The 25,526-nt window shown below is 43.3% G+C and overlaps 1 protein-coding gene across 1 annotated transcript in view; it reads left to right on the plus strand.

Annotated features, from left to right (window-relative positions):
• Positions 1-25,526, plus strand: part of CAPRIN1 (cell cycle associated protein 1) — a gene marked incomplete at its 5' end in the record, with an annotated part of 97,634 nt that overhangs the window by 34,374 nt on the left and 37,734 nt on the right. The window lies entirely within an intron of this gene.

Here is a 25,526-nt window from a genome sequence, read left to right on the forward strand (position 1 = left end):
TTGGCTGGTCTGGAATAACCAGACTGAGGTGCTGGCTGACAAAAGCGGTGATGTGGACTCCATTTAACCTGATGTGAATCTGCTTCCCGAAGAAGAATTCTCTTTGGCATGTTCCTCCAGTTCTCTTACTTGACTCAGAAGCATGATCCTAGGTCCTGAAAACAATGTCTTTACTATGTTACTGCTCTGCACAGGAGAAAAACCCCAACACAGAATCATAGAATCATAGAATAGTTAAGGTTGGAAAGGACCTTAAGATCATCCAGTTCCAACCCCCCCTGCCATGGGCAGGGACACCTCACACTAAACCATGCCACCCAAGGCTTCGTCCAACCTGGCCTTGAACACTGCCAGGGATGAAGCATTCACAACTTCCCTGGGCAACCCATTCCAACATAAAATATTAATACTTCTGTAAGCCACAGTCTTACATAGCAAGAGAGGTTTTGATCTAGAAGCTAAGCAGCATTATTTAGTAACCATGTGACGAGTATAAAATCAGTAATGAAACACAATGTGCACATTCTTATTTAATCAAACAAGATATGTTTCTCTATTAAATATATTTACCCTGAGTGGGTTTAGCATTTTCCTTTGATAAATGTATCTCTCTGGAATAGTCTATGGTGGGGTAGAGAAAGGAGCAGGCTGGTAAGACCATGACAGCCTACAAAGCCCTTTGAATGAAGCAATTGCTTGTCTAAAAGCTAACAATTTGGTCAAATCATTGCTATCGTGAGGTTACAGGTTTCATATTACAGTCATTGTGGCATTAATACACTGAGAAATTCAGATAGTTTATCAGCATCCATTAACGAATGGAAGGAAATTAGGACAAAAGCCTGTTGTTTATTCAAGGTTGTGTTTTATTTATCCCCTAGCTTTTAAAAGCCTCTTATTTTATGTGCCTTCTGGGCACGCAGGCTTGAATGTAAAAACATCACCACTAAAACAAACAACCAAACTGACAAAAGTCATCTGAGGGAGAGCAACTGAGATGTAAAAGCAACTTGATACTTGCAATAGCCCTTGAGGTAAAAGCCTTCCACTGAGGTTTGAAGGATGATGACCTCTGGATCAGACCAAATGGGGAAATCGTGACTCTTTCTCAGAGAGGATGTTCTTCCTTTGGCTCTTCAGACTTTACACTGTGAACTCTTATCAGTCTTGGCACCTGAGGTGAAGGTTAAGAGGTTGTGTGGGGGATGCAGCACTGGGGATGTGATCACATCCCTTTGCATACTGCCACCAAGCTAGTGTGGGGGCTCAATAAAGCAGTGAGCACTTCCATGTGTAAGAGGTGGGAAAAAAACAGACAGGAAAAGTAGAGATAGAAGGACAAATATTTCTATTTCTGTGGGCAGATGATAAGCATGAAACGTTGGGAGCTTTCTCCCCAGCACTATCTGATTTTCCAGCCTCTTCTCTGGCAGCTCAGGGCTCACATATTTTCCTTTTGGTTACCCATAGTTAAACTCACCAAACAGCAAAATACGGGAACATTACAAAAGGCTCCATTGACAGAATTTGTTTTCTGTCTTATTACTTCCCTTTTCGAGCCATCAGCGATTGTCAGAAGGTCTGTGCTGAGGATAGACTCAGTTGAGTAGAAACAGCCATTGAAATTCTCCTCCAGGAGACACTCTTCCATTTGTTTCCATAAGTTTCATAGAATCATAGAGTGGTTTGGGTTGGAAAGGACCTTAAGATCATTCAGTTCCAACCCCCCTTGCCATGGGCAGGGACACCTCACACTAAACCATGCCACCCAAGGCCTCATCCAACCTGGCCTTGAACACCGCCAAGGAAGTTTCACAGCTTCTCCTTCACCACCACCCCATGTCCCAGATCCACCTGACCAGGATAGGACCTAGAAGTCCCCACCTGTATTCCAGCAAGAGAAACCCTTTCTAAGCAGCCTTCCCTTGACTCTATCTGGTGCTCCCTGGCCAGCTTACCTGTGATGAACAGCAGTGGAGGCCTCCAGTGCTGAGAGTTAGGGGACTCCTTTGAGCAGCATTTTGCAGGTCCAAGAGGCTCAAGCAGTATTCCAGTCCTGGGAAACTTCCCCAGCAGGACAACCAACGATGTGTGCTTCACTCACTGCTAAACGTGGTAGAGAAAAAACTGTAAAAGCATCTAAAAACCTCTTCTTTGGAAACCTCCAATGTCACCTGCAGCAGATGCTGAGGCACTTGGTGAGTTTAAAATTCTTACCTGCTGTCTTCTTTCTTCAAACAGATACTTTAAAGGGGCTGGTGTTGCCTCTTGTTGCAGGGGGTTCTCTTCATTGCTTTGTCTACTTCAGTTAAAATCCTGACATTTTCTCACACCATTGGCCCTGAGGATTCACTCTGTTTTTACCCTTCTGTAAAAGTCTGTCTATTCTATTACAGACAGTCGTGAGGTTGAGGCTTCAGTGTAGTGTTACAAAGACCTCCCTTTGGGATGACCTCTGTGTCACTCTGAGAGTGTAATGAGTGATGAGCGACTGTCCCTCTTCATCTGTGTCAGCACAGGAACACATCCTGCAACAGCCATCAACCTGAACACTGACAGATGCAGCAGTTTTCCTGGATTCCTGATGCCTCTGATCCTTATGGCTTGACTAGTAAATGTTTAAAACAAAAAGGAAAAAGGTCTGCTCTGAAGACGCATTGAAGAATTTGGACAGATCAACCTCATCTCTGCACATCCCTACAAATCCCAAACCCCACAGCTAGAAAAGCAGAGCAAAATAGCACTGGAGTAGAATTTAGCATAAAAGACCAGGCCAGTTTTCCAGTCAGATTCTGTATTATTAACTGAATTAAGTGCTTCTGTTTCCCTTTGTAGAACATGCCGAAATCAAGCTGGCTCTCAGGCTTTCACTGCATAATCCAGAGGGAAGTAGTCTGCAGAGTTCTTGTAGTGTGTACTTTGTGGGAAGGTGTTTATGTATGTGTGTATGGATGGATGGATTGATGGATGTGTAGGACCTGGTCAGTCTAACAGTCAAATGATATTGTTGTACCTCATAATGTAATGTAGATCAAATTAAGCTATCTTAGCACTTGAACAGTTTTAAGAGGCCATTATGACAACCATTTTATGAGAGAACCAGCTGTACACCCATTGCTGCTCCTGTGCCGTATTCACACACACTGGGGCATTGGGGCATACCTATGTTTTAGAAAGAACTTCCAAGGGAGGTAACTTGAAAGGGAATAAAGCATAGGAATTGCATGACTGAAAGATTTTCATCACCTTGCTATGCTAGGGCAGTCCTTCCCCTTGACAACCACTGCCTGATGTGGGCAGCTTTCCCAGTGCAAACTGGTGAAGCATTCAAGGAAGAGACAGCCACTCAAGGAGGTGGAAGGACCTTGCACTGCACTTACACACACCGAGGCTGTTTTATGCTCTGTTGAGGAAATGTGTGGGGATGCCAAGCAGGGAGGCAAAGGGGAACCAGGGCTCTTCTAAAACACGCTGGCCACGAAAGAAAGTCCCAAAATATTTTTCTCTGTGCTCTGTCCCCTCAGCACAGAGGCACCAGCAGCCAATTGCATTATAGCGCTGCTGATTACTTATGATTCCCTTCCTGTGAGGACAGGCCCTGATGTGTTGTTTTTTGATAACACTGGCTCCTTTAGAGCAATAATGCTGGTACAGTTTCCTGCCTAATCGGCGAGCAATTACTGTACCTCAAAGGGGAAAACATTTAGAAGAGCCCAGTTTTAGCTCAGAAGTGATAACAGGAACATTCTCTTGCTAAGCCACGGTTAGACTTGAGCTCATTAGAGCATGTCCCATGGTGACACATGACAAAAATCAAAGAGACAGAAGGGTCTGAGGGGTGTTCTTATCTTCCATGTTCCTATATGATCAGAATTCCCTGCTGCTTGCATGGTTTGGGAGCTGGGATTGCGTTGGTGCCCATCAGTTGTAAGAGACCATGGAATCTTTTCCCTCTAGTTCCCTAATCTGAATTTGCTCCAGCTTAGGAGCGAACAGCATTTGCTATTAGTGATTTCTGATCTGTGTTAACTGAGCTGGTGGCTTTGGTCAGCTCTTCACTGATAGCAGGTGATCAAATCCAGACACAGAAGGCTGTACTTCAGTGGTTTGTAGAGATGTTATTGCCTTTGCTTAGCGGGTAAACCCATTGCTATTTTCAAATTCCTTTGCCAATGCTCTATAGAAACAGAAATCAAAGATTAAAAGGTTGAAAGACAGTATTCGGGGGCAGGGGAGAGGGCGGAAATAGTCTTTGCTTGCACTGCTGGCTTATTTCTGGTGATTCAGGGTTTTCTTTAGGACTCACACTCAGGCATTTCCACCTAGGGCTGAGACGTGTGCTTTTGACCTCCTGGCTGGAGAAGTCTCTGGCTACAAAGGGTGTGTGCCTGTGGGGAGAGAAGTGCTATCTTACTGAAGTCAAGCAAGGAAAGGAAATGACTCAGTCATCAAAAGGCCCTTCTTCCTCAGGGAACTGTCCTTAATCAGTATTATCCCGTTACAATAATAATGTTTCAGAAGGACTGTGAAGCAGAGCACTGGCGTAGCCATGTAAACTGCTTCCTGTATTTGCCAAACAAAACAGCATTCAGCAATTAATAGCATTTAGCTATTAGTCCTGCTATGATAAAACAACAACTGTGGCTGTTCATCCTGCAACCCATCCTGGTGCAATCCTTCTCCCAGGAAGAGTCCTTTTCTTTTGGATCCATGTTACCTGCAGCTCCAGGAAAGAATAAACAAGAATAAACAAGGTTGCTTGCATTTTGCTTGGCTTAAAGTGTCATAGCTATGAAAATCGTCCTTGTTACCTTTGCAAGAGCTATTGCAAAGCTTCCTCCTGGGATACCCTGATTACTCATTGCTTTAGTACTAAGCTAGGATACTTTGTGTTGCTTGCCAGGGATCAATCTCTGCCTTTTGGTGCTTGATAATAGGCAGCTCCAGCAGTTGGCAGTGGAAGCTGTAGAATAAAGCAGTGGGTTCTTCAGAGCTTGGGGACCAGGAGCATCACAAAGCCTCTGCTCACCATAATTAACTCTGATTAGACACAGCCACAGATGCACAGCAACAAATGGACCACTTGTTCTTCTTTGATTTGATAGGAGAGGAGCTCATAACATGACAAGAAGGTGCCACTTCTACCGTCCTTTCCCCTCACCGTTTCCCTTTTAGCACTGTCCACCAATCATCTCCATGGCTGAGCACACAGGGTTTACAGGTTGATTTTCATATGTGTCTGGTAGTAAAATCATACCAGGGATGAAATGGAAATTCCTGTTGCTACAGTCAAGACTCTTGCTGCTGCATTTGTAGTTGTAGTAGCATCTGATGTCTGATGCAGGAACTGAGACTCCATGATCATTTTGTGGTTTAACCATCCAGTGAGCAGACAGACTGATTAGGAAAGATTTGCTAACAGTATCAGAAAGGATCCAACAGATAAAACAAGGCTGTGTGAATGCTAAATGGCAAGAATGGGTAGCTAGATCAGAGTAACAAGTGTATTAAACACACACTGGACAAAAAGCATTCTTGCATAAGTTAATTTTGACATGGAGGTTTTCAAATATGCAAAGGAATCTCAAATGACACGTGGAAAACCCTCCCAGTGAAACTTGAACCAGATCAGTCAGAGAGTTAGCTGTCAAAAACATTGCCCAGTTACCCAGGATGACTTCACCAGTGTGGATTTGACTCCTGAGAATAAATCAGCTGATAATCAAACAGAGGCAGTATGGGCATTTCCAAATGCTCTCTAAACACTTGCTTTGAAGCCTTTCTGAACAGACTCCACAGGCCTATAGAAGACTGACTACCAGGACAGAGCTTTGACTGAAGAGTTCAGAACACATAGATAGAGCTGACCCTTGGGTTTGGTTTTAAGTGGGGTTTATTTTGCCAATTAGATGTTGCAAATGCCCAAGGATCAGAATAGGGAGAGAACAGAAGCATTGAACACACATCTTTGCTTTTCTTGGAAATATGGGCTACAAACTTTAGCTTCTGTCTCATCTGGCTTTCGGCTCAATGGGAATGATAAAAGTACAGAATCAGTACCTTGGGTCTTCTCATCACAAGAGACGAATCCAATGGCCTAAATTTATGGCTGAATGTAGCTTCACTGAAGTCAGTAGATCTACACTACAGAGTCTAGCCATATGTTTGGGCTTCTTTATACACTATAAATTTGAATGATGTTGATGGTACTGTAACAGCTGTGATGTCTTCTTTGAACTCCAGAATGCCTCAAAACTTTCCACTGGATAATAGTCCAGAGGGGATAAGCGTGACAATAGCAAAATCGCATATTTGATGCTCAAGTTTGTGTATTGGATCTGCAAAAATAGCATCACAGAATTTGTCAGTAAAAGACTTACCTTTAAGTACTCTGTCTGTAGGTAAGGTGTGAAGTTAGCAAAAACCCCCCATGTCTGAATTCAAACTGCAAAGTTCAAAAGGAGAGAATGACGGTACCAATGTAACCCAGGAATGGGTTTCATTACCAATGTAACCCAAGTGAGATACTGCTAACGACAAGAAGTGACAAAAATAAATCATTTCCTTAATACACTGGCAGCCAGCAAGGGTGCAGAGCTCCTGCTGCTCTGCCATGCTTAAACTGAATTTCTAGGTATAACTTGACAGAAGCAGAGGTTAAAATTCTTCTCTGCATTGGATAAGGTCTTATCTTTATGTTGCTATGGGAAAACAACAATGGATTTTTGGGCTGCATTTGTGTTCAAACACCACTGAAATCAAATGGTTCTTTCCACTGGCTTTAGAGTAGAAAATAAACTGATGGGGTGAGGAAGGATCGTCTCTGAAGGACTCATGAGATGTTAATTCAGCTCTTGGCTGTGCCAGAGGTTCCGAGGGTGATCCTGGGAAGACTGCCTTGTCTGCCTCTGGAAGTGTTCCATTTGCATAGCTAAATGATACTGCTTCCTTTCTACCACCTATTGCCTGGCTTGTCCTTGGGAACCTTTTGTGTAGGATCTATCTTAGACTCGTGTTCAGCCTCTGTCACACTGGGATTGCAGCCGAGGTAAAATCACAAAGAAGGACACTGGAGTGAATGGAATAAGTGATTTGGTGGGAAGGAGTTATGAAATAGTATTTTATAAATGAGCAGTTCAGCTAACAAAACATGAGAATGTTTTGCACTGCATTAGTACTCCTCATTTTAAATCCTTGAGTCAGATCTGGCTCACTTTCTGTACTGGAGTTACAGAACAAGAGACTTATCAGCAAGAAAATACCTTCAATGAAACCTTTCTTAACATGTCACCAATGAGGTGTTTACTTGAGGGTTAGAAAATTGGGCTTTTTGGCTTAAATGTTATCACACTAATACTTATTAATCATTCTTTATAAATAATTATCCATGTCTTCAATCTTGGAGGTGAAGAAGAAGGCTGGGATTTCATATTCAGGTGAGAACCTGAAACACACAGCGCATGTTTCAGTTTCTAATGATACAAGGCTGAATTCAGTGCTAGAAATATGAATTATACTTTAAAAACTAAAATACGGCTGCAACTCAAAGGAAAAACAGAGTCAAGGTTTAGTCAGAGAGACTAAACAGAGATACAAGAGCACTGAGAATATCAGCAGGGCTTTCCAGAATTTCCTTTGGTATTTATATGAAATTGTACACTGAAAATGCCACAGAAAATCCTAGATATAGAATCATAGAACCATAGAATGGTTTGGGTTGGAAAGGACCTTAAGATCATCCAGTTCCAACCCCCTGCCATGGGCAGGGACACCCCACACTAAACCATGCCACCAAAGGCCTCATCCAACCTGGCCTTGAACACCGCCAAGGATGGAGCATTCACAACCTCCCTGGGCAACCTGTGCCAGTGCCTCACCACCCTCACAGTAAAGAACTTCTTCCTTATATCCAATCTAAACTTCCCCATTCTTGGATGACATTCCCCTCGTGCTGAAAGACATTGAAAAAAGCAGGTATGCCTAAAACCATAAATCCACCAGTTCTCCCACATCAGCTCTTCCTGGCCTGGACTGTAGCCAGCATCTCTTGAAACCAGCTCAGGCTTTTTGGGACGGTGAAAAAGGGGGTTGATTTGCAGCCTAACCAGACTCAGGTATCCCACACACTGTCCCTGTCTCAATGTTGGCATAAACACAGTAAAGCTCCACTAAGCTACTTCATACCAGCACTGCAGTGGTGGTAAGCACAGGACCCCACCCCAAAACCCCTTCTTATTCTAAACCTCCTGGTTTAGAATAAAAAGGCAGCAGGTTATGACTTCTCTCCATTGAGGTATCCAAAGGATGACTGTCTGGCACCTCTCTCCATCCTGTATTTCTAATAGGAACAAGCTCACTTTCCAGCTTCTTAGTAGCATTATGTTTGGAACCTCCAGGGCTTGATTCAATAGCAAGACCCAGAAAAGCTTCCTATTTACTATTGCTGCCACATATTATCCAATGGATCTAAATCCTTAACCTCCTTCAAACAGCCTCTGTGAGATGAGTTAGTTATTACAACAGCAGCTCCAGCAGGCCTGGGAGGTTGTTTCTGACAAGCAGGCACATTTCAAATGAACAGTGAAATTTTGGGGGAGCTATTGGAAGAGATTCTCTTTCTTCATTAGAATATCAGAAAGAACATTCTTATTTCAGCCTCTCACCATTTCCTTCTGTTTAGTTTCACCAGCCTCGTTGGAATAGCTCCTTTTCCCCCCTAAACTTGCTAGCCATGCATCCCATAGACACAATGTCATTCGTAATGCATCACAAGCAATAGGGATCCAAATGTGCCTGTGTCCTGGGTTCAGCAGTAGCAGTCAGTTTTTCTCCTTCTTAGTAGCTGTTGCAGCACTGTGTTTTTGACTTTCAGCCTCGGAACAAAGCTGATAACACTGATGTTTAGACTGACCAAGGACTTTGTGAGTCTCATGCTCTGCCAGGGAGGAGGAGGGGCCGGGAGGAAGCAGGGACAGGACGCCTGACCCAAACTAGCCAAAGAGGTATTCCATACCACAGCACGTCATGCCCGGGGATGTAACTGGGAGCTACCCGGAAGGGCACGTCCTCTTTTTCGGTCGGGCTCTTTTCCGGCGAGCGGTATCATATTTTCTTCCCTTGTTATTTCCTTTATCATTATTATTATTGGTGGCAGCAGTAGTGATTTGTGTTATACCTTAGTTACTGGACTGTTCTTATCTCAACCCGTGGGAGTTACATTCTTTCGATTCTCCTCCCCATCCCTCTGGGGAGTGGGGGGGGGGGGGAAGTAGACTGCGTGGTTCTGATTTACGGCCTGGGCTTAAACCACGACAGCCTGATGTCTGTAATCACCCAAGGCAGATTTGCAAATGAAAGCTTTGTTTATTATGGCAATTGATCAGGAAAATCTTCTTTCAAGATAATAACATTAACTCAGCAAGAGCAGTAAATCAAAACCTTTGGCAATACAAAAGGAAGAGAAAAAAGTCAGCGTGCTTGGATAAAAGGCACAAGCCTGGGTGGGTAACTATTGCATCTAACATGGTACAAAGGCAAGTCTTTCCTGGGAGTAAAATGATGTTTGGCAAGATAGCAACAGAGTAAAAAGCTAGTATTTTTCTAGCTTTAATGGCAAAGAATACAAAGGGTCAGATCCATCATGCCTTTGTTAAAGCAAGTCTATTGAGGCTTCTCTTGACACAACCAGATCTATCAAAAGAGGAAGAAAACACAGTTAGCAGCCAGTAGTGAGAGATTCTTGTCAGGTTCTCCAAAATTACTCTGAAAGTATCTTTTCCGCACTGCTTGACTTGTCCCTGGCTATTCAACGTCTGCCCAATTGTAGAAACACTTGAAAGATTACTTGGAGGTAAAATTAAGAATAAAATAAAGAGTTTTCTAGGGCAGGCTGATCTACACATCTAGTGAAACAGATCCACTTCTAATGGTCTTATAAGACATCAGAGAAGAGACTCAGGTGAAATTTACTCTGCTTAAGTTACAAAGCCAGTGTTAACTTAGAAAAGCTCCCTTTGAGACTACGACAATGCCTGTTCTAAGCAAAAAGGGGGGAGTTTTCTCTGTGTGAGGAAACCTTCACACCATCTGGACCGTGTTTCAACTCCTCCTTTGTTCCCTGAATTTATTTATATACCATCACAGCAGTCTGTAGAGGCTTCGGCTGTCAGGTGTATGGCTGTTATACCAGCCATGCCATAAGAAACAGCTGCTGGCAGAAAATAGTTCCAAACAAAAGCCTAGTCCTATGAAGATACTCATAATGTGCCAATATTTGGGCAGAACTCAATAGGGCTGCATAAAATCTCTTGATTAATTCTCTGCCTGAGAGGTTCCAGATCAGAAGCATGGTGCACCAGATACCTGGTATCGTTACCAATAAGCAGAACATCAGTTTTCTCTAACCAGTTAGAATCATATTATCATAGGATGGTTTGGGTTGGAAAGGACCTTAAGATCATCCAGTTTCAACCCCCTGCCATGGGCAGGAACACCTCACCCTAGACCAGGTTGTTCCAAGCCCCGTCCAGCCTGATCCTGAACACTGCAAGGGATGGAGCAGCCAGTTTCTCTGGGCAACCTGTTCCAGTGCCTAAGCACCCTTACAGTAAAGAACTTTTTCCTTATATCTAACCTGAACCTCCCCTGTTTAAGTTTAACTTCTAGTCTTTAAAAGAACTACCAGGGTGGAATATCAAAGGAAGGTAAAATACATGCACCTGAAATAAAATCATCTGCCCAATAGAAGGGCAGTGACCACTACATGGAATTTGGAAAGAAGAGTAACAAACCACCCTGCTAGCAGGAAAAATAATGCTATGGGAAGAGAAGGGGCTTAAGGTGATGTTCTGGATTAGCAGAGAGGGACTTAGAGCCATGTCCCTGGTATACGGGATGGCCTGCTTGGCTGTCAGCCATCCAGAGCAGCTCCCCTTGAAGGCTGTGGGTACCTGTAAGTGCGTGAGCTCCTACAGGTTGGCTGTTGTTCCCACCAGATCCTAGCTGTGGGAAGCTGAGGAGAAATGAGCTCAATGTATGGTATCCCCTTGAGGTCCTTCCTTAGAGGGTAAAAGCTTTTGAAGAGGGATGGTGGGAGGGTTAAAAGATATTTCTGACACATCCCTGACTGATGAAGGAAACTGCTAGAAGGCAACCTGGTCTCCTGAAAATGGGGTGACAACAATCACTAGAAATATACAATGTTGGCCCAAACCTTCCATCCCCACCTGAGGCCATCCTTTCTTCTGTGCATAGAGCTGTAGGTCTGAACTTCCCAAATATGCTTCGAAACTGTTCCCTGAGTGAACGTTCTGTGTGTTGGTGAAGAGCTGCTGAAGGAGCTGATAAAGTTACTTAACAACAGAGCTGGAAACACAAGGTATAAACACAATAAGTGGAGCTCAGGCAGATGCTGTGGATGCTTTCTCTGCAGTGCAGTGATAATGAGGAGACAGCTATCCTTCCTCCCATATGTCCTGGCATCTCAGAAAGAGCAAGCGAAAAAGGAGGAAGGGGAAAGGCTGTGTGGTCACTGGGTGGGGTGAGACCACCACCTCTCACACGGCCTTATCGGCTTCCACAGAGACACAAACACTCCTTTCACAAGGGTGTGTAAAATAGTCTTCAAAGCGATAGCAGCAGAACCAACTGAGAAATGGCCTGTAAAAGGAATTAAAAACAAAAACTGCTGGGGTTTTTCTGCTCTTTTTCTTCTCTAAACCCATCCTGAAGGCAAAATTGGCAGCTCATGGCTGTGTGCAATGAAACATCCATATTAAACAAGTCACTTCTGAGGGTCCCTTTCTCTTATTTTTGGGAAAGGACTCCCTTGTACACCCTTCCAGCAAATGCCACTGTATGTGCCACATGCATATTTCACATTGACAGGGAGAAAGGGAAGTACTAAGCTCTCAGAAACCCAAATACTTGCCCCGTAAGCTCCTGACCACCTTCAGCTCTGTTGCAGGGGCTCAGCAGCTTCACCAAAGGCACACATGGATATAATAAATGGGGGTTCAAAGGAGGGAAGGGGTTCTTGGAGCTCTGAAAGTGAAAATATGGGCAGGGGAAGAGAGGGAGAGAGAAGGGAAATTAAAAATTAAAGGAGGTGACGGGAGCTAATAGAGAGAATAGAGACAAAAGTTAATGGATGAGCTGTTATGCATGATTAAGGTCAAAAATGTAGCTTGAACACAATGAAAAGAAGCCACGTGGGTTACTGTCACAGAAGTAATTGCGTGCATCTGGTTTTATAATCAACCGTGTTTAGAGGAACAGTACACAGAAGGACTTTAAATCTCAAGTCATAAATACTTAGTGCTGATGGGTTTTGCCCATAACACAGATGTGGATAACAACGAACAACAGAAGTCACAGTGAAGTGGCTTGGTTGTAGTTTAAGCATGAAGGATCAAACCCAACACTGGTGAACATCTTTGTGTATGAATGATTTAATGACACTTTGCAAGAACAGACTTGTGAGCTTGTCAGGCATTGCTGAATCAGTATTTAGCCAGGATCATAAGAACAACAAGAGCAGTGAATCAGTTAAAGATGAGAAAGGTTGTGGAGCACGTACGAAAACACAAACAGTTGTGGGAGTGAGACTACAGGTGAGTAGCTGAAGGCAGTAGTTGTCCCAGTCCTGGCAAAAGGAGATCCTGCTGATCACAATAATTATGGAGGTGAAAGCTTATTGTCAGTACAGAGAAAAACTCTGATGAAAGTAATAGTCAACAGATCAGAGCTGGTTTAGTGAGAGAAAACCAGCTTCAGCTCAGGATGAAGTTGCATTAAACAGATATGCAGATTTTTACTGTTGATGGCAAAAAAAGGAAGAATGGGGCTATTTTCCTTGATGCTGTGAAGGCATTTTCTTTGGAAGGAGCCATTACAGAACAATACAACATTCCGATAAGTGCATTGATAGGACAAATGCTGGGAACTCCTGCAGTGCTATAGGAACTGGCAGAAAATTAAGCAACTGGTTCGAACCAAGCCTGGGATGAAACAAAGCACTCTGAATTTGCCAGTGCTTTCATCATGTGCTTCAAATGGACATTAGGGGAGTAAATGAGTTGAAGCATGTGACAATGGAAGATCTAAATTTCACATTATGCAAATGGCATTGCATAATTGTCAGATAAAAGACGTAAAGTTGATTCTCTTTGCTAATTGACAAAACTGCTGCAGTCATCTCGGGGTTTCAAACCTATCCATGACAGAAAGTGTTTGTGTCTTGGAAAGAATGGGCATTTTTTTTCTATGTGCCTAAGGGGTTTAATTGGTGCTAAGGAAAAGGAGGAAAGAGTGAAAAGCTGTGCTTAGCCAAAAGCTTAAAACACGAAAGCACGTTCTGAAGGCAAGCACTAACAGTCCATAGCCAGAAGCACCTGCATTAAATAAGAGAGATCTAACTGCTGCTGATGTTGGGGTTCCTTCCTCCAAGGGCAGTGGGCATAATGCAGTGTAAGAATGACAGACGAATTAGGAACAGGCAAGGATACAAGCCAAGGTTGGGATCAGCTATATTGGAAAACCATGGCAATGAGCAGGGATCCTGGAGAAGGGACTGGGATGAAGGAATGCCAAAGACATTCATGCACACAGCTAAGAGCTAAACTCATCCCCAGCCCCATGGCCAGACCCTCCTGATGGGAATGGGCCTGAAATGGATTTGACAAAGGCATAAGCTGGAGATGAGATTGTTATATGACTCCTGAGTCTGCAGAAAAAAAAAGAGAGCCAGGGAAAAAGACATATTAAAGTGTCTGCCTTGGCCACATTCCAACTCAATTAATTACAATCTGCCTTCTAAAATTCCCCCTGAAGTTTCAGCTAGATAATATATTCTTCCATGCAGGTCCTGTGAGGCTGAGGAGTGCTCCAGCCCACCACTGAGCTACCGATTTCTGCATGCAATGCTTATGTTAGGTCAAGCTAGTGAAGGCCTTAGGACCCCTGGAAATGGGAAGTGCTTGGGAGACTGAAGATGATGAAATCATAGAAGCAGTCATTTTGCTATAATTCTTCCTGCTGGGTGATATTTTGGTTAATGTGCTTATAAAACCTCACTTCTGCCTTCTGGTGGATAAAAGGAGAGCATTGCAGCAGAGAAAGATCTACTGTAAGGAAAATTAGCTTTGGCTTCCTCAACATCATTATTAACAAGCCTTGAAGATCAGACTCCAGCAAAGAATCTTGTCATTTTTACTCCTGAAAATGACTGTTGCATTCACTTCTCATCTTGACTTCCATTGACTGTAATGGTACAAATCCCAGCTCCTCTCTTTTAGCATGGACCCAACCCTATGTGGAAGGCCAAAGATACTGAAATGTTCAATACTGGGCTGATTTTGATCACAAGAGGCCCTGCTGCATCCACTTGTGGTTGTACTGCAAATAACCCTGCCACTAATATACAGGACAGAAAAAACCCTTACTTTCCTGCCAGAAGACCTTGTAAGAAGCTGGTCTTCTGGACCAGCAGAAGCAACAGTGCATAGGAGATGCAGTTTGCCAACAGTGTTATTTTATATAAGCAATTATTGTTCAGTTCTGTATCTACAACTGACACTGATGCTCTAGAAATCTGAAAGCGGGGCTAATAGGCTGGAAATCAATGAGTGCAAATGTAAATGCTCCTCTGAACTGGATGAATATCTATACTTTTGTATAGATGTAATGTACAGAAATGTATAGATTAGAAATGTATAGCTGAGAAATTACAGATGAACCCAACGGTTCCTGGATGAGTGGTGCAAAGGAAAAGCTAGGTAAGATTTGCTTAAAAAATTATCTTTTTTCTGATACACAAACACATTCATTTCATGTAAGGGAATAAAAAAAGCAATGGAATCACTTGTTTCATCTGTTTCTGGCAGCGAAGAGCCCCTGGCAACACAGGCTGGGACTGACTGGCTGGGGAGCAGCTCAGCTGAAAAAGATCTGAGTCACTTGGTGAACAGTGAGCTTGAACATGGGCTTACAGTGCTCCTGGCAGTCAAGAAGACCAGCACCCTCCTGGGCCCTATGAATAGGAGCACAGGCTGCTCAAAAGGCTGTGCAGTGCTCGATCTAGGTCTGGGAGACAGGACTAGAGACCTCCTGAGGTCCCTTCCAACCTGAACTATTCTGTGATTTGAGCATAGAAACTACCTGTAGCCACAGGGTTTTGAGATGTCCCGTTAAAACAAAGACATTTCTGATCCCTACCTATCAACTAAAAAGGCCTCAGGAGGAAACGCATCTTTTTTTGCAGTCAGTGACAGTTTTGACATTACTTTAAATGGTGCCAAATTTTGCCCTTTAGCTCAAATCATCACATCTTTGACTTGTCTTTCTGGGGCCGTGGTGGAACCCAGCCTTCGCTTGGGTCAGATATTGCAGGGCTGTGTCTGAGCCTCACCTCTTATCGCATATTAAGTCCTTTAAAACTGCAGTGCTGTGTGAAGGTTAACAATCTCCTGCCTTCTTCTCTGCAGTAAATCACTTCAAATCTTTCTAGTGGCTGTAAAACTGGAAGAGGTCAAGTATATAACAACTATTTGAAGAGGACAGGACTTTAAAAAGAGAGTCTGCGGCAATGGAGCACAGATTTGCTGTGAGATTGTGGAATCTCTGGGGACAGTAAGAAATGGGGCATAGCAGAGCTGTTTTTCCAAGACAGTCTGCTTGTCCCACCCTCTTCCTTCTTTCCTCTCATAGCTTTCCCCTCTTCTGCAAGGAGATTGCTTGCTCCAGAATTGGCTTCTGCTACATCCCCATTCATTCACCACACACACAAAGGGATAGGGCAAGCAGTGAAATTTCTGCTCAACTCTGGTAGTTTCCTAGAAGTGAGGCAACTTCAAAGGCCACTTCCACCCACTCCCACCCACTCCCACTTGCAAAGAAGAAGTAAGACCATCCCTCTGGCCACCACCACTCTTACCATTAAACTTTCATTATTAAAGCTGAGTTTGTTCTTCCTGTGGCTTCCCATTTTATTAGGCGAGATGATGCTCTCTTTTGTCCTGACTTGGAAACTCCCCCTTCTCTGGTTAAATCTGGGGGTCCAAGCCCTATAAGTAGAGTTGTGTATCTAACAGAAATGTATTTTCATCTAATGCTTATGCTCCCAGTTCAGATATGTCATTGTTTAGGATTCGATATTGGCAGGGATGCCAAATGCTAACACATGGAGGCCACTCAATATGTTCATAGAAGAAGGAAGAGATCCCTACTGAAGTGCAGGTCATGGTTCAGAATTCTTTACCACTTTTGCTAATGAGACTATTTGGCTTCTATAATAAAACTGGTATTGGAAACTGCACTTTAAAGAGGGAGGACAATGAAGCATCTCACCACTGAAGGGTTTCATTGGAGATTTTGTTCCCTATAGAGGTCCCAGTAGTAATTTTCAGTCACTTTCAGCCAAAACTCTCATATGATGACAAATTTTATCAAAGATGGAAAAGTTTTATCAGTATTAAGTGAATAAAATGTCATTGCTTATTAAAGATATGCAATCCATATCTTTTCATAATAAACCAAAAACCACACCTTTCAGGACAAACATTTCCAAGGTTACCTTTTCCTAATAATCGTCTTCGATGTGCTGCTTGCGACTAGGGATGGGTACACCCCGCAGCTTGTTACCTGCTGAGAGCAGAGCATCAACAAGTGGAGGATCTCCTCCATTCCTTCATTATACTCTTCATCGCTGGCATCAATTCGGAGCTGTCTCCCTATTCCTCCTTCAACCCTCAGTGACAGTTCCTTAAAGCAGCTCTTGAACGCCCTCTCGTGGCTAAAACGGAGAATACTTTTAATGTCAACACCTTTTCAACCCAATTTTAATTAATAAATCACTCTCAATGACTCATGCATCTCCGAGTTTAAAAGATTTTTAAATTAAGGCTAAAATTATCGCTATAATTATTATAATACTTTATTAGAATTTATTCTTAGGCACTGGAGTAGTGTTCTTCACTACATGAAAAAAATCTTAGACTGGTTTGGGCTGGAAGGACTCTTAAAGCACATGAAGCTCCAACCCCCTGCCACAGGCAGGGACACCTTCCACTAGAGCAGCTTGCTCCAAGCCCCTGTGTCCAACCTGGCCTTGAGCACTGCCAGGGATGGGGCAGCCACAGCTTCTCCGGGCACCCTGTGCCAGCACCTCAGCACCCTCAAGGGGAAGAGCTTCTGCCTAAGAGCTCATCTCAGTCCCCTCTGGCAGGTTAAAGCCATTCCCCCTTGTCCTGCCACTACAGACCCTTGCAAAAGGCCCTCTCCAGATTTCTTGTAGGCAAATATCATTCCTGTGCACCAAATAACATTTGTCTTCTTCTTTGTCCAACTAATGATTTTAATCCCAGACTTTGTTTGTACAGGCCAGTGGTCACTGTAAATTCCTCCTATCCACAAATATGAATTCATTCCTTACTGCATATTTTCCCGTGTATTCAGGATTCCTTACTTTCTGCAGTAGCCATTCCAACTCCTCATAGAAGCCCAGAATGTGTCACAGAAAACACTAATATTTCATTTCACAGCAGAAAGCCAAGTTGAGAAAGAACTGGGTGACCCAGTTATGGAAATGTGGCAGCTCTGAGACCAAAGGGCAGATTAAAGCAAAGAACACGCCACAGACAGTAATGGCAAAATGCTTGTGTTGCTTTTGAATAATGAATAGCTCACAAGCCTGTGTCCAAGGGAATATTTGCATGAAACATTATTTACATACCTTTTCAAATGTTAATTGCAACCTGTCTCACAGAAACACGCACTCCGGTTCGCAGACACACGTTATTTGGATGTTTGCTTTTTTCCTGTCTACTCTGTTTATGTAAAGCCTGTATCTTCTTGTTTGTCTGCCTTTCTTGTCACAGTTACTATCTTAATCATCACCCGTTTCCACATCAAACTGCTCTTCAAGTAGTCTTGAAGCAACTTGGAAAGATGCTCCAGTAACAATCCTGCACAAAAATCCTGAGTCTCATAAGGTCCTTTGGAAGTATTGTACCCTCAATAGCCATTCCAAACCACACGTTTTGCGGATTTAGATTTTGATGCAATATTCCTTCATGGAACTGATGTTACACATCACTTGTGGCATGATAAGGGTGGTGAGGCACTGGAATGGGTTGCCGAGGGAAGTTGTGAATGCTCCATCCCTGGCGGTGTTCAAGGCCAGGTTGGACAGAGCCTTGGGTGGCATGGTTTAGTGTGAGGTGTTCCTGCCTATGGCAGGGGGGTTGGAACTGGATGATCTTAAGGTCCTTTCCAACCCTGACTATTCTACGATTCTATGATTCTATGATCCATAATCTGCCGAATAATGCAGGCTCTGGAGAGCTGAACAAACGAGCTCCTGCCACAGCACCAAGCACCCCTGGCATTGCTTTAAATTACACCAGCCTTTACTGACTTACAAATCCCAAAACAAGTGCAATTCAGGGCTCCTCTTTCTCCAATCTCATCTTTCAGTTCCCTCCAGCTCACTGTTGGACAGGGGCTTTCTCCCTCTCTAACACCAGTGCTACTTAACTGCTGCCGACTGCAGGTCTTGGCTCTTGCCTTCAGCTCTTCAGGTCTAACAAGTCCTTCTGACCCCAGACAGACTCTGTTACAGACGTGGGGATGCAAAATGGTGCTGGGCCTGGGAGGAGCTGATGTCAACCTGCTCCCAAACTTCCTGTTTGCAGGGAAAGGTTTCTGTTAACCAGCAAATTGCACTCCCTGGTAATTTTTCATTACATTTCTCAGCCTTCATCCTGATGGCAATTTCTCAGTTATTAAGTAATTAAAACATGATGTAATTAATTTTACTTTCTAATTAGATAATTGTTCTGTCATTGCAGTTCTCAGAGGGTAACATGTTATTATTGCAATATGTTAGTTGCTAATGTCAGTGAATCAAAATTGCTTTCTTTAAAACCTTAAACCTTGTGTTGGTTCTAAGAAAAACTCAATGTGCTACAGCCTCCTTAGGGAAAGCTCTTCCCAAATTTCTTATTTCCTCAGCTGCAGTAGGGTCTTACCCTGTCTGTTTGTGACTCAGTAGCTGTGTGGTGAAGAGCACTATTGCTTTTTGAAGACATTTATAACCCATTCATCATTGGAATTGCCTGGTGGATTTGAAGAGCTTGGACTTGAAAAGTCCTTGAACTTCATTTCATCACTGAAGGCATCATTCCAAAAGTGATGGGCTGTAGTCATATGAAGGCTATTGGGGACTGCTCCACAAGGGAAGGAGCTGAGCACCAGGATAGCACAGAGGCAGTGACCCCATTGACAAGAGAACACCCTCAGGGTACTCACATGGGGCCAGGCTGGGGACAGTGCTGGGTTCCCTTGAGAGGCTGTCAGACAAGGTGAGGGAACAAGTCAGGGTCCAGCCAGGAGGTCCAGCCGCGATCAGAAAGCAGGGCATAGGGCTGAACAGGAGCTTTCTACAACATAGTTGAGGTTCAGTGGCTTGAAACATTACCTTATTGGAGCACAGGCAAAAATGAGGGATAAATCTGAATTTATGTAGGTGATCTCTTTACCTGCTGTTACATTATAATTTTTTGGGGGGTGAGGGATGTTTTGGTTTTGCTTTTTTGTTTGTTTGGGGCTTTTTCCAGCAGAAGCATTTGCAATTCTTTAGTGGAAGAATTGTTCAGCTACCCTGGCATGTATATGGCCTTGAGGACTTATGTATGGATGCCTCCAAGAGTGCTGAGCAGTCAGGAAGAAAAAGGGCTACAGTGCCAGTGGGCACTCCTGAAGACAACATGCCTTTGAAAGGCAGCTGTAACACCAGCCTATTGGGAAATGCTTGTTTAATGCAACCATTAAATTTTATTCAGATAGACCTTGAGCATAAGGTCTGTGATTATTTTTCCTCAAAAATGCCCAGCTGAGCCGCAAATACTGACTGTAGTGTAAGAATTACCAACCCATTCTTGCTCTCCTCTGGAATGGAGGTATTTTATACCTACAGGGATAAAGGCTTTCTGCATTTCCATGTGAGTATCCATTGTGAGCTGCAATTCTCTTCACTGTGAAGAAATGTTTGCTATATTATTACTTTATTTTCTAAACAGACAGGTAGGCAGACACTACAACAGTAGATAGAGACATAGAAAAGTATTTAATTATGGTCAATATATAGAATCATAGAATTATAGAATGGTTAGGGTTGGAAAGGATCTTAAGATTATCCAGTTCCAACCCCTCTCCATGGGCAGGGACACCTCACACTAAACCATGGCACCCAAGGCCTCATCCAACCTGGCCTTGAACACTGCCAGGGATGGAGCATTCACAACTTCCCTCAGCAACCCATTCCAGTGCCTCACTACCCTCTCAGTAAAGAATTTCTTCCTTATATCCAATCTAAACTTCCCCTGTTTAAGTTTGAACCCGTCACCCCTTGTCCTGTCACTACAGTCCCTCACAAAGAGTCCCTCCCCAGCATCCTTATAGGCCCCCTTCAGATACTGGAAGGCTGCTCTGAGGTCTCCACGCAGCCTTGTGAACCTTAAAATATAGCTGACTTGGACAAATACTGTAGTTCCTGAGAAGCTTTGAAAGATAAGATAGATTAAATATGATGTAAAAAGAATCATAAAACATCCTGTGATTTTCTTTACTTTTACTACATGGTTACAGTAACAGGATTTAAAGATTGTACAGTGGAGTTGTAATGCACAACCCGTATCTGTCCCTTGCTAAGTGCAGAGGTTTCAAATGCTGTTGTTTACAGCAGCTTCCAGTTCTTTTAGTCATGCTTACTAAGCACAGTTTTATTTTCCACCTAAGAATATTTTATATAAGAGGTTTTAGGTATTTCCTGGTCCTTTCTGACTATGCTGTACTGGAAAACAGACATTACGTTAAGAAGTGTAAATGACATGATAAAGTGTGAGATAAGCAGGTCAGTATAAACAAGTACACAAGAGCCAGACTGCAGTGAGGCATCTTCTCATCTCAGTGCACAGGGATTTACACATCAGCACTATTCTGTTTTCATGCTGGGAGAAATTTTTCTACATGAAAGCTTGCAATAAGAGTTTTTCAGCTGGGAAACAAAATGAAAGCAACAAGTTGGCCTGGTCACTCGCAAATTGAGCTGTATACTAAATTATATAGGAATCATAGAATCACAGAATCATAGAATGGTTTGGGTTGGAAAGGACCTTAATATCGTCTAGTTCCAACTCCCCTGCCATGGGCAGGAATGCCTCACACTATACCATGTCGCCCCAAGGCTCTGCCCAACCTGGCCTTGGACACTGCCAGGGATGGAGCATTCACCACCTCTTTGGGCAACCTATTCCAGTGCCTCACTGAACAGGTATATAAAGTTAAAGCTGCACTGGATTGAATATCCTTTCAGTAAGTACCATTTCATCTCCACATTTACAGAAAATAGCTTTTGGAAACAAAAAGGATTATTTTTTAGTTTTTTCTGTTGTTTGAGGTCATTGTAAGTTTTTGATGCCGACCACTCCAGATGTTCTCCAGAAGCAGAAGTCTAAGATACTTGGACTATGCTAAGCCTAAGTTTGACCTACAACCCTATTAAAACTCATTAAAACTGGTGTGATACAGTGAAGTGGCTGACAAAAAAAACCCACCCAAATCTGAAAATTGATGTTCAGAAAGATACTGAAGCATTTGTCATAACACTACCCAATATTTTAATTAACAGTAAGGAAATAAATACAGAATTGCTTGGTATCATTTACAAATACAAAAAGATGATGGAAAAAGGATATTAGAGGGCATCATAGAATCATAGAACAGTTAGGGTTGGAAAGGACCTCAAGATCATCCAGTTCCAACCCCCTGCCACGGGCAGGGACACCTCACACTAAACCATGTCACCCAAGGCTTTGTCCAACCTGGCCTTGAACACTGCCAGGGATGGAGCATTTACCACTTCTTTGGGCAACCTGTGCCAGTGACTCACCACCCTCACAGTAAAGAACTTCTTCCTTATCTCCAACCTGAACTTCCCCTGTTTCAGTTAGAACCCATCACCCCTTGTCCTATCACTCCCATCTCTGATGAATAGTCCCTCTCCAGCATCCTGGTAGCCCCCTTTACACATGGAAGCTGCTCTGAGGTCTCCACACAGCTTCTCTTCTCCGGGCTGAACAGCCCCAATGTTCTCAGCCTGTCTCCATACAGGAGGTGCTCCAGTCCCCTGATCATCCTCATGGCCTCCTCTGCACTTGCTCCAACAACTCCATGTCCTTCTTATGTTGAGGACACCAGAACTGCACACAGGGCTGCAAGTGGGGTCTCCTGAGAGCAGAGTAGAGGGACAGGATCACCTCCTTCAGTGGGAACAGGCACAGAACAGTCTGGACAGTGTGGTAAACTGGGCCCATTCAAAGCAGCTAATTCAGGCAAATATAAAGCTCTAAGAAGTTTTGAGCTGCTTTTCAGTGTTGAGACTTCTTTGGTGTGTCTGATGAACGTACTCCCTTCCTACCTCAGGACTCTGTACATGAAAATGAATGCTGGATCTAAATTGCATATAGTTTATATAGCCAAGTAGTGCCCCAGCCTGGTTATTTACTTCTGTAAGCTGAAGACTTCTGCAAACAGTTGCTTCATGAGAGAACTGTGTGACACAGGGAGCAACAGAAATACATTTTATAATGATTCCCCATCAATGGCTATGTAGGAAAATTTATCATTTAGTAGCATTGAGTCAATTTTTTCTGTATTGCCTTGGAATTATGCTGGTTTTGACTAAACACACTTAGCCATCACTTAATCCCCTGTGAACCCAAGTATCTTTTACCTTTCTATTAACCTTGCTGCTAACACATCAATAGTTAACATTTGTGGTAAAAAAATAACCCCTTGTAATTCAGTTTTATTCAGTCAAAAACATATATAGAGCTTCCAGTCTTTATTCAGAGAGGTTTGTTTTGTCTGGGTTTAATTCTATTATGAAACTTAGCCAGCCTGTGGGCTTAGATAGAATGGGAATTTCTCCTCCGAGCAAATTCCTTTGGGAAAAGGAAAACTAAATACAAGCAATGCAATAACTTTATAAACCTGCCTGATAAGCAGGAGGAGCCACAGCTCTGAAATCTGCAGAGTGGGCCCCTCTTAAGACAATAAAACTCTCTTTGAGGCTCCGGTTCCCACACAGGACTCCTGCTCTGAGTTGCTACTGCTCTAGATACAGTTCTGCTCTCCAAAGTTAGTTTGTAACCTCAAAGGCACATGAAAGATCTTGCTGACTCCTCCGCAGTACCCTGGTTTAAATGTTGCTATTTTATAAGTCGAAGTATTTTGGTTTGTTTCTTTTACTAACCATAATCCTCGCATGCTAAATCTGGGAACTGTTTCAGTAGTAGAACTACTTTCTAGTTGGGAATAATTGGTATTTCTTATTTTCTCTGCACCACCAGTGGAATAGGATCTGCTTTCAGCTTAAGCTCTGTGCCTGCTTTTGCTGTCATGTTCTCAGTGGCATTTGAAGTTTCAGACCATTTGATGAGACCAGTCAGGGAACTAATTGATGAATAGATCTGAGATAATGTAGAAGGGAAGTTCCTGGTTTGGGGGAGCAGAGAACATATTAACAGGGTGGGAAAGCTAGTGAGATGGAGGACAGGTATTGGAAAAGTGGGTAACAAGAAGGGCTGGGCTACCAGATCTGGGGAGACAGGAGCATATCTCCACTTGTGTGATTTGATTGCCTCTATAGGAACAGTCAGAACAAGGCACAGCTACAAGGAGACACAACTCATCCTTCGAGGAAGTTCCTCACAAGGAACTAACATGAGATATCACTCCTGCTTGGCTTAGGACACTGGGGAAAAGCACTTTCTTTTTACCTGGAGTTAGAAGATCGGGGCAGGGTACTAGCTGTACTTCCCTCTAGGATTTTCCACAGAGAGAGCGGCAAGGCTTGGCTTGGTCAAAAGTCCCAAAGCAGGTGGGCAAACGGAGGAAATCTGGAACGGGAAGGGCTGGGAAGTTGTGTCAGGGGTAACAAAAGTGATACAGAGGAGAAAAACCCTGCCTGAGACAGGACTGCAGTGAGGAAACTCTATGTCCCCACAGCATATCTATACAGCAGTTGAGCCCTGATCACACCAATCAGCTGAAGAATTTCTTTCCCTCTAGCTTCTTTTTCATACAACTGTCTGGTTGTGTGTATTCTAAATACATCTGTGTCTGGATTTGTCTTTCTGAGGGCTGGAAACCAAGAAGCAGATGGAAAAGGTGCATTCAAACTTACCAATTACAGCTGATGTAAAATAAAGATTAATAAAAACCCAGAGAGATCTTGCATGGGAGATGTTTCCCTGGAACATGAAGAGCAAGGTTAAGTATCTTTTAAATCTGGATCCCCACACTGCTTGCAGGGAGGTGGAGGTCTCCCTCATCTGAGCAATCTTGTGGTCTAAAAATTCATGTTTGTGGAAGTGCTACATGCCCCTTTGCTGAGGTGATTTTCTCTCCTCTCTTGCTTCTCTGTAGTGACTAGAAATTGTCACTCCAAACTCAGCAACTCCAGAGCTGGCCTTTATTTACACAGCTCACAAACATGAAATACAAAGCCAGCTCCCCACAAATAAGATGTGATCTGCATATGATTATGCTGAAGTCTGATTTCAACCAGCCAGCTAACATCAAAGGAGACCCGAATCCAGATTTACAAGGAGATCATACCACACATGGTAACTAAGGGGGTACTTATCTCTAAGAAATGTAAAGGTTGAGACCCACAAGCTAATTACAGGTTGGTCATGCTACAAGTTGCCAAGGCAAAGCTTACTCACGTATCAGAGGTGGCTCAACACTTCCTTAAAGAGGTTAAGGTCTCAACTTTTATTTGATGGTGGGGAATTGTTATGCAGGGCTTTCAAGAACAGGTTGCCCAGAGAAGCTGTGGCTGCGCCATCCCTGGCAGTGTTCAAAGCCAGGTTGGACACAGGGGCTTGGAGCAAGCTGCTCTAGTGGAAGGGGTCCCTGCCCGTGGCAGGGGATTGGAACTGGATGAGCTTTAAGGTCCCTTCCAACACAAACCAGTCTGGGATTCTATAGTATTTTAGCAGCTGAGATCAACTATGCAGTACAGTCAGTTTGTGTGCATTTATTTTTGAGGGAATTTTGGAAGCTTTACTGCTGAAGTTGACACAGAGTAGGGAACCACATGTACTCCAGCTGTTCCCAGGCTGCTCCAAGAGACCACTGAAGGGTCTGGTGATCTGGTTGAAACCTACATAGGGCGATTGCAGCACAGTGCTGATGGTGAATTGTGCTGGAATACAACAGTGACAGATATTTTTGGTACAAAGCCACCATGATGGAGTAAAAATCTGTTAAAATAATTTAGTAAGGCTTTTCCCACACTAAATTAACAAGTATAATATGAAAGTCCTCCTTTTGCAGCTCCTGCCTAAGATAAGAATTTAATCCTTTGCTTATAGTTACTTATGCTTTAGAATGTAAACTTAGCAGTAGTCTCAATTCAGTCTCTGGCTAACCAAAAAGGCATCCAGTGTAATTATGAAGAG

This window comes from Psittacula echo (genome assembly GCF_963264785.1).
Source record: "Psittacula echo genome assembly, chromosome: 5".
Taxonomy (NCBI): domain Eukaryota; kingdom Metazoa; phylum Chordata; class Aves; order Psittaciformes; family Psittacidae; genus Psittacula; species Psittacula echo.